The sequence below is a fragment of the Lepus europaeus genome, chromosome 4 (genome assembly GCF_033115175.1).
Source record: "Lepus europaeus isolate LE1 chromosome 4, mLepTim1.pri, whole genome shotgun sequence".
Lineage (NCBI taxonomy): Eukaryota > Metazoa > Chordata > Mammalia > Lagomorpha > Leporidae > Lepus > Lepus europaeus.
In genome coordinates, this window is record NC_084830.1 from 21,721,002 (window position 1) to 21,730,551 (window position 9,550).

Sequence of the window (9,550 nt, forward strand, 5' to 3'; positions counted from 1 at the left end):
AAATAAAGTGCCTTAAGACCTCCCCGGGGAAGAAAAATGATCAGTGTGAAAACAAACATGATTGACCTGATGAAGCATAATTAGTAGCCGGTGCTTCACTTATGCTGCGCTGGGTTGAATTTCCTTAGCCAACATTCTGCTCTAATTGGCTAAACACAGTTATCCTCTGAGAGAGAAAGAAGCATGCAAAGCCCCCACAGAAGCAACTACACAGCCCCTGGCTCCTAATCCTCTTTGAATGAAATGAGAGGTGCACGGGTATGTTCTGGCATTAGAGAAAGCTCCTCCAAGCAATTCATGTGCTCAGCATTTGATTTCTATCAACTTACCTGCTACTCCCAACAAACCTGTGCTATCATCCTGAGTCCCATAGAGAAAACTAAGGCTCAGTGGAATTAAAAAGGTCCCCACACTACTACGTGGGAGAGAACGGCCAACACCAAGGTGAGAGTTTCCTTCTCAGTGGCTGCAGCCATGGTGAGCTGAGAAGAGACTCAAGCTTTGGGCCTGGGCTCTGGGTTGAACTCATACGTAAGGGCAGTTTCCAATTCTGCTCAGCTGAAAGAAGGGTTGGAAAGCAAATAGTGACAATGTAGATCCTACACTCTGCCAAATTCAAAAAGTCAACAGTACTACTAACCTCCACTTCCAGTGATTAGGTAGGCTCCTGATTGTATCCACAGTGGAGAAATTCATTTTTGTCCCATGTCTCTCTTGTAGTATTTAAACTCTGCCTGCTGTTTGCTTTTGTTCTGAGAACCACACAGTAGCTACTTCTCATTCCAGGCCACACCTGCTATTTATCTGCAGATAATGAACTTAAAGTAGCTCCATACCCAAGGCACGTTTTCACCTGATTGGAAAAAATTCCCAATTCATGGCTTGTACTCGGGTCTCTGCAGCAAAGCCAGAGCCTGGCTCCCCGACCCTGACATATACACAGTCTCCTGACAGCAGGCCCAGTCTCCTGGAGTGTAATTGATGTGCTTTGGGTACCAGATTCTTTCAGTGAATTTTCTGTTACTATTCATCCTCTTGTGACTCTGTTAATTTGGGGAAAAGGGAGGCAAAGAACAGACAAATCTCCAGAAGACGTTTATCTCAGATAGAAGGCAGTTATGGAGTATGTAACAAGTGCTTATAAAGTGTGAACAATCTCTGCGAGACACAACTCAAAAAATTCAAGACTTGGGTCAGGCATCTTGTGGTTAGGACATCTATTCACCACACAGGAGTACCTGGATTTGATTCCCAACTCTGGCACCTGAATCCAGGTTCCTGCTCGTGCAGACCCTGGGAGGCAGTGATGATGGTTCAAGTAAATGAGTTTCTGCCACGCAGGTGGGAGACCTGGACTGTGTTCCTAGCTCCCAGTATTGGTCCTAGCCCAGCTTTGGCTACTGTGGACATTTGAAATGTAAACCAGAAGATAGGACCGATCTCTCTTTCCTTCTCCCTTTCGCTCTCTCATTTTTAAAATTTCAAGGCCCTATTTTCCTTTTCTGTTTGCCAATTGAGCCATAGGTCTGTGTTGCCCTTTGCAAGGCTTTCCTCACCCTGCTTCCCAGCAAGTCCTAATTTTTTTTTTTTTTTTTTGACAGGCAGAATGGATAGTGAGAGAGAGAGACAGAGAGAAAGGTCTTCCTTTTTGCCATTGGTTCACCCCTGGCGCATCTCGCTGATCTGAAGCCAGGAGCCAGGTGCTTCTCCTGGTCTCCCATGCCGGTGCAGGGCCCAAGGACTTGGGCCATCCTCCACTGCCTTCCTGGGCCATAGCAGAGAGCTGGCCTGGAAGAGGGGCAACTGGGATAGAATCTGGTGCCCCAACCGGGACTAGAACCTGGTGTGCCAGCGTCGCAAGGCGGAGGATTAACCTATTAAGCCACGGCGCCAGCCAGCAAGTCCTAATTTTCACAAAGACATTGCAGCAGTCCTCCAAAGAGGGCCAGTGAGCTATGCCAGCAGAACAGACAAATGAGACAGATCAGCGTATCAGCAAGCCTAGGGACCACCTTCTTGGTTTTTTCAGCCACCCCCTTTAAGGCTACGTTCTCCTCCCTCCCCTTTGCCACCCAAATCAAGCTCAGGTAGGCTTCCCCATGAACATAAATGTTAGCCAGAAACAAAGTCTAATCTCAAAAACAGAATGGGGGTTAAAAATACAAGGGAAGGAACCCACATATATAAAATCTGATGTTATTTTTACCACACAGCCTAAGGGGAGTTGGAGTCCCAAGGAGAGTTTTAAAACCGTGTCTTTAGAAGTAAGTCCATAGGAATGTATGCAGAACTATATTGCTTTGCCGAGTTGTATTATGAGACTTAATAGTAAAACTTGATCTCAAAGAATTACTTCGTTTTAGTTAAGTAGAATCTAAGTGCTTGCAAAAGATGTATCATTCTTGCATTCTTCTTTAAAGATAATTAAGTTCCTAAAATAAAAAGTGAAATTACCTTCAAGATGCAATGATTTTGAACAGCCCTTGTCTGTACTGTTGAGGTACGTTTTTGGTTTTGTTTTTTCTTTTTCTTTCTCTTACAAAGTGTTAAACTCTTTACCTAGAATAGTTAACCTTCTGTGTACAAAGTTAAATGAAAATAGATCTTAGTAGAAAACAAAGCTGGGAACAGGAGAGGGAAGAGGAAGAGGGGTGGGAGGGTGGGTATGGTGGGAAGAATCACTGTATTCCTAAAGTTTTATTTATGAAATGCCTGCAAATAAATAAATTAAAAACTGTTAAAAATGTTTATAGGAAACAAAAAGTCTGACGAGTGTTAGAAACACATGATTTGCTTATCTTTAGCTTATACACAAATGGACACAAAAAAATAATCCACATTACCCACCTCCAACTTCAATAATTTTCAATAAGCTGTCAATTTTGTTTCATATATCCTCATATGCTAGATAATATAGTGTTCCTATTCTGTATATTCCATTATGTGTCTTTATATAGATGAACATTATAAATGAGTATTACTGAGTAAAATCACTGAATCAATAAGCCAAATTCAAATTTACCCAATTGTTTTAAAAATGCATTTTAACTACTGGTTTGATCAAATCGGGTTTGATCCAATGAGCCCATGCATTGCATTTGACTAATACCCTTGTATTCATCACAGTTCCCCCTCTCCTGCTGCCAGCCAAGTTTTCATGTCATCCATTGGCTGAAGGAAGACAAATCAACCTGTAGAGAACCCCAAGTTCTGGATTTGCTGATTGCTCCTTTGTGGTGCCCTTTAATGTATTTCTGTATTCCCTTTTACTATAAATTTGCAGTTGGCTCTAAAGGGTTGTTGCCGACATGTGTATGGTAAGATCTATCACAGGTGTTATGGGTAGTACTTGTACATTATATTTGGAGCCCCATGACTCCTGGCTGTCTACATGTGTTGATATTAGTGAGTATGGGTGATCTGTTTGTCTGGTCCCTCCATTATAAAGTTCTTCAGTGGTTCATTTAAAGGTTTTGTCAGTCATCAATGATCATTTCCTAGATTCAGTATTTCATTAGAGTTAGCAAAATGGAAATTTCCTTAATCTATCATTTCAACACTTATCAGCTAGGACTTTTCAATAAAGAATTTTCCCTCATGAATGGTGTAATTACCTGAAATAAAGAAAAAACATGGGATAAGTGCTTTATTCTTTCCTTTTTTCTATTTTTAGAATAATGAGTTGGTGCCCAAGACACCACCAGATGTATTTGATATGTTTTAATACATTGCAAGCATTGTTTGCTTGTATGTTCTTTCCAAATATGGCCAGTGGGAGCTCCTTCAAGTGAGCTCATATATTCTTTTGGGCATTAAAAAGATGTTTCAGATCATCTTAATACTTTCTGCCCAGATTAAGAATCAGCTATTCCACCAAAGATCCTGGTTCCACGAAGAGGGAAAATTTCTCAGAGGTCAAGTTCAGGTTACTGGGAGTGCTCTTGACTATGCCACAAAATTTGTATATAGTTAGGTTCTTCTTTTCAGTCTATGATATATTTTTAGAAATTTCAATTTTTAGTGAATTTTTATTTGGTGTAATTTTGTAGGACATTGATAGTTGGCCCTCTGTTTATATTTTCCATACCCATAGAGATAACCAATCATTGAAAATATTTGAAATAAAAAGTATATTTCTATGTGTGTATCCCCTAAACAGTGTATCATAACAGTTATTTGCAGAGCATTTAAACATTTTAAAAATATTTATTTTACTTATTTGAAATACAGAGTGAAACAGAGAGAGGGAGGGAGTGAGAGAAAGATCTTTCATCCACTGGTTCACTCCACGAACAGCTGCAACAGCCAGGGCTTGTCCAGGCCAAAGTTAGGAGCCTGGAACACCATCTTGATCTACCAAATGGGTAGCAGGGGCCCAAGTGCTTGGGCCAACTTCTGCTGCTTTCCCTGGCACATTAACAGAGATCTGGATGAGAAGTGGAACAACCAGGAATCCAATAACTGGTGGCTTAACTTGCTGTGCCACAATGCCAGCCTTCATAGCACTTACATTGAATTATTATAAATAACCTGGTGATTATTTGAACCATATGGGAGGGCCTATGTAGGATATATGCAAATATTATGCCTTTTTAATGTTCGTTTCTTTATTGACATCTACTTGGAAAGGAGAGAGATCTTCCATCAGCTATCTGCTGATTCATTCCCTGGACAAGGCTAAAGCCAGGATCCCAGATGCCATTTATGCAAAGGACTTGCGCATCCATGGATTCTGGCATCCATGAGGGGCCCTGGAACCAATCATCTACGACTAAAGTAGGAAGCGAAGTCTATCTCTATCATACCCCTTACCTCTCTTCTACCCTCTATCCCACTACATAGGTAATCACTGTATTGAATACTATTTGGTTTTTTGTGCTTTTAAAATCATAAACAAATATTTATTTCTACTTCTCATCCTTATTTAGCCACACTGTAGCATGCTATAAATATTTTAATGCAGTTTATTTTGTTAATTAACAATGTACCCTGGACATCATTTTATATACCTAACAATATGTGTTGGACATCACTTTATGTAATTAATAATGTACACTTGGCATCTGTCTATATCAGAACATTCAGATCCACTCCTGTTCCTTCAAAGTTGTATTACACAGCATTGTGTACATATCACAATTTGTTTAACCAGTCTCCCTTTGAAAGATGCTTGGATCGTTTTAAGCATTTTGCTAATTGTTGCTCCACATTTGTCTTATTTAATCACCCCTTGATTTTTGCAAAGTTGGTTTGTTATTCTCATTTATAGAGGAGGAAACTGCTGCATAAGCAGTCAAGGACTTGACCTAAGTCAGAGGGCTCAGTGGGATGGAAGCGGGAATAAACATTCTCCTAGTTCCGCAATTTCTCTTCTTTTAACAAGTTCATGTAATTCAGAATGCAGTGTAAATGTCTACTAATATCTTCACTTGAGAGTTGGAGGAGGGAAAGGAAATCACGTGCTTTGGGGTAGATTGTGGAGAAAATTTAGCCTTAAGTTCAAGGCTGGAATTTGAGGCCTCAGGCAGTCTGTGGGAAGGGTATCTGAGGGAACAGCTGGCCTGTCTGGCTTTGTCCCCAGTAAAAGGAATGCCAGACAGCTACAAGCAGGTGGGTCTATTTTTGGCAGAAGGATCTTCTTAGTGCTTGCTAAAGTCATATCATGCCCTATCACAGTGGCTTCAAGCCCTGGTACTCCCATGATAAATCCTCTAAAGACTCCTTTGAAAGATAGAACAAGTCATTCTCTACCCTTCTTGCCATCAGTGGCTACTCCCTTCCCTCTTACCCTGCAGGCCAGAGAAAGCACCATATACTCTATCAGAGCAAGGGCAGTGTGAATGAAGTAAAACCAAAAAAAATCATTTTTACTATATTTTTAGGAGACATTATCCTGAGATTTAGAGGGAGACATGATTTTGCCCAAAATCTTGTTAATTTCTCCTCTTTTTCCCCCTTTATCTTTTTTAAAGACAAGTTGATTCTGAGGATAAAATGTCTCTATCATTCAGTTATTCTTAAATGAGCATCTCATCCATGGGCTTCTTCTCTGGACACTGCTGAAGCAGTTTCCCCACGTGCTGCTCTCCAGAATAATCCTATGAAATAAAGACCTAGAATCATTGTAAGAGAGGCTGATCATTAGCTTTTTAATTTCAAGACACAAACTGTATGCGCCATACAGACCTCGTTAGGACACAACAGACAGCCACTAGAGTTTAGAGAGATTTTCCAAGAGTTTAGACAAACGAGCTTTCTTTTTGTGCCTCAGGAGTGGGAATGCTCCATTCCCAGAGTAGACTTGTTAATAAAGGTTCCATTGTGTCACTGTTAAGCTTATGAGACCTAACAGCACATCCAAATAACCCACAAGATCATTGCACTAGAAAGGATGAAGCAAGAGCATTTGGTGGACCAAGTGGGGAACTGATGGCAGAGGAGCTGATGGACATGCCCAGCTGGCCAGGCTCAGAACGCTCCAAGTTCAGTTGAGTGAATGTGACCAGTGAAGTCAGTCCACCACAACTCCAGTTCCAGCTTGTCAAAGCAGAAACTTTGACACGTGAGTCAAAGCCAAAGTTCCACTCATTCAGCATCTGTGAACTTAGTTTTGCGATGTGTCAGGAATGGGGAAAAGAGTCAGGATAAGACTCTCCCATCTGAGTGTGAAAAGGAAAAATAGAAATACAGAAAATAATTCTGTACAAGGTAAGTATTGCAGTGTAACTGTGTGTGTGTTTTTAACTCTTTGACTCTTTATTCCCTTCTATAGGAATAACTAAATCATGATTTTTATGAGCATTGAAGAACTTAGAGTGTTTCAGTTGCTCCATAAATATATGATATAACAATTATATAAGTGCTGCTCCTCTGAATTTGCAGCCAGATTGTCTCCTTACCTTTCTAAAATACAAGTCTCTCCCTTAGAATTTCATTTGATGAACCCAACAAATCTATAACAGAGATACTGCTCACCTTTGAGGAGGACAGACCGGACAACAGAATGGGTTTATCTAAGTTACACATTTCATAGAAAGCAGACATGAGACCCAGCTCAATTAATATAAACCCAGCCACAAAATCCTTGTGCTTTTAAGTTATATTGTAGTCTACCTTCTTTTAAAGAGTCAAAATCATTAGGCTATGCCTACACAAAGGAGGAAAAGATTGATTCCAACAGACCATCAAGGAAGGTTTACTGCAAGAAGAAACAGGAATATATATACATATACATATACATATACATATATATACATACATATATACATGCTTTCTTGATAAAAGTGTTCATGGCTCCCCACTTATTTAAAATAAAGTACAATCCTCTTATTAAGATCAGAAATCCTCCCTTCCCTTCATCACCCCCACCCAAGTCACTAACATGTCTGTTAAGTTATAGCCACCAACTTTATCTCATAATTTTTCCCTCTACTTCTGCTGTTCCCACTCTAATCCAAAGTATGATCATTTCACACCCAGTTCTTCCTGTTGATCTCCCAGGACCCCTTTCTGTCAGCCTACAATCCACTCTTTTCACAGTAGAAAGAATAAGTTTAAAGTGCAAATCAGACCACAGCATTCCCCTAATTCAAAGTTGTTTGTAATCATCAATCATATTTATAGTCAAATGTGAAGTCCCTACCATGGCCTCCAAATATGCATGATCTGCTGCCTGCTTATCTTTCAAACTTCATTTCACCAACTTCTCCCCCACCCGTTACATTGCAGACACAAAGACCTCCTTTATGTTGTCCAACAGAACACATTGTTTCCGTACCCCAAGGCTCTGTACTTCTTGTTTTCTCTGTCCCAGACGCCATTGTATTTCTTCTGTGACTTGCTCCTTCTTGGTCAGATCTCAAATGTCACCTCCTTAGGGCTTTCTGAAACTCCATCTACTAGAAAGTCACATTCCTGCATACACACACCCACTCCACTAACTTCACCACTATGCTTTCTTGTCACACACTGTCTAATTTCTTTAAGTTACTGATAATAAGGTACATTGTTTTTGTTTTTTTTTTTTAAATCAATGACTGGATTCCCCCATTGGAACAAATGTTATTCTACATGATATCCTGGGTTGCAGATGTGCCTGACATTTATTTGCAGGAAGGAAAAAAAGAAGTAAATGAGGAGAAAGGAAGGAAGGAGATGGAGGGAGGGAAGGAGGAAATGGAAAGTGAGGAAAAAAAGGAGCAGACACAGCTGTAGCTAAAGCACAGGGAGCAGAAATAGAAGTGTAAGTAGAAAAGGATAAGCACTTAGGGGATGCTAGAGCATAAATGCTAAGATTATCAAAAGATGAAGTAAAAAGGTCGTAGTCTGATACCAAATTAAGTAAATAAACATTAGCTACCTGTTGCTGCACCCAGAATTTAGCTGCCTATTGCTACACTCAGAATTCAGCAGTTTTAAATAATAGCAACTTGCTTAAAACCACTCATGAGGTTTCAGTCAAGACATCATCCTAGACTATATCATTTGAGGTCTTGAGTTGGGCTAGAGAATCAGCTTCCACACTGACCTTTGATTGGTGGACTCCTCCATAGCACTGCACGGTTCCCCTGACAGGACAGCTAACTTCACCTAGAGTGAGTGATCCACAAAAGAGAGCAAGGAGAAACTCGAAATACTTCTTGTGACCCATTCATACAAGTCACTTACCATCACTTCTTTTTTTTTTTTTTTTTTTTTTTTTGACAGGCAGAGTTAGACAGTGAGAGAGAGAGAGAGAGAGACAGAGAGAAAGGTCTTTATTCCATTGGTTCACTCCCCAAATGGCCACCACGGCCGGCGCGCCATTACCATCACTTCTGTTATATGCTATTTAGTGAACCCATACCGTAGGGGAGAAATCCTAAGCTCTACCTGCCAAAGTGACATATTTGTGAACATATCTTATCCATAAAGCAATGAGAAGTTACTTGGGAAGAAGGGATAACTGAGTCAGATATGTTTTAAGTGAATCACTCTGGTTCTGATAAACTGGATAGATATAAGAGGGAGTAGACTAAATCCAGGCAAATTTAGCGAATCTTGAAATAGCCCAAAGAGAGATTGAACAAACCTAAGTTGTATTACTAGGTGGCAGTAGAAGAGTTGAATTTGAAAAGTAATAAGAAAGCAAAATTGTGGTAATGTGGAAAAGAAAACCACCTAAATTAAATGTCATATTTTATTTTTATTGGAGTGATGAGTAACCACCAAGATAGAAAAGTTTATGAGACAAAGAGGTTGAGAACAACAGAAGAGTTCAACGTCGGAAATTTTGAGTTTGAGCTTCCAGGTTTAGTTGAGTTGTTTGCCACTGTAGCATTTACTCTTGCTTAATTTTTAAAATAGCCTCCTTCTTTGAATGATACTCTCCTCGCCTATGCGGATTTTTATGCATTGATGAGACTGTATCCAGTCATGCACTGGTAAACCAGTCTCTAAAATAAGAAACCAAATCAGTCCCTAATTGCAGTGTGAATACTCTCACCTTTTCCAGTTTCATCCTCTCAATAGTTTAACAAGCAGCACATAAAATTACAGAAATGTAATATTC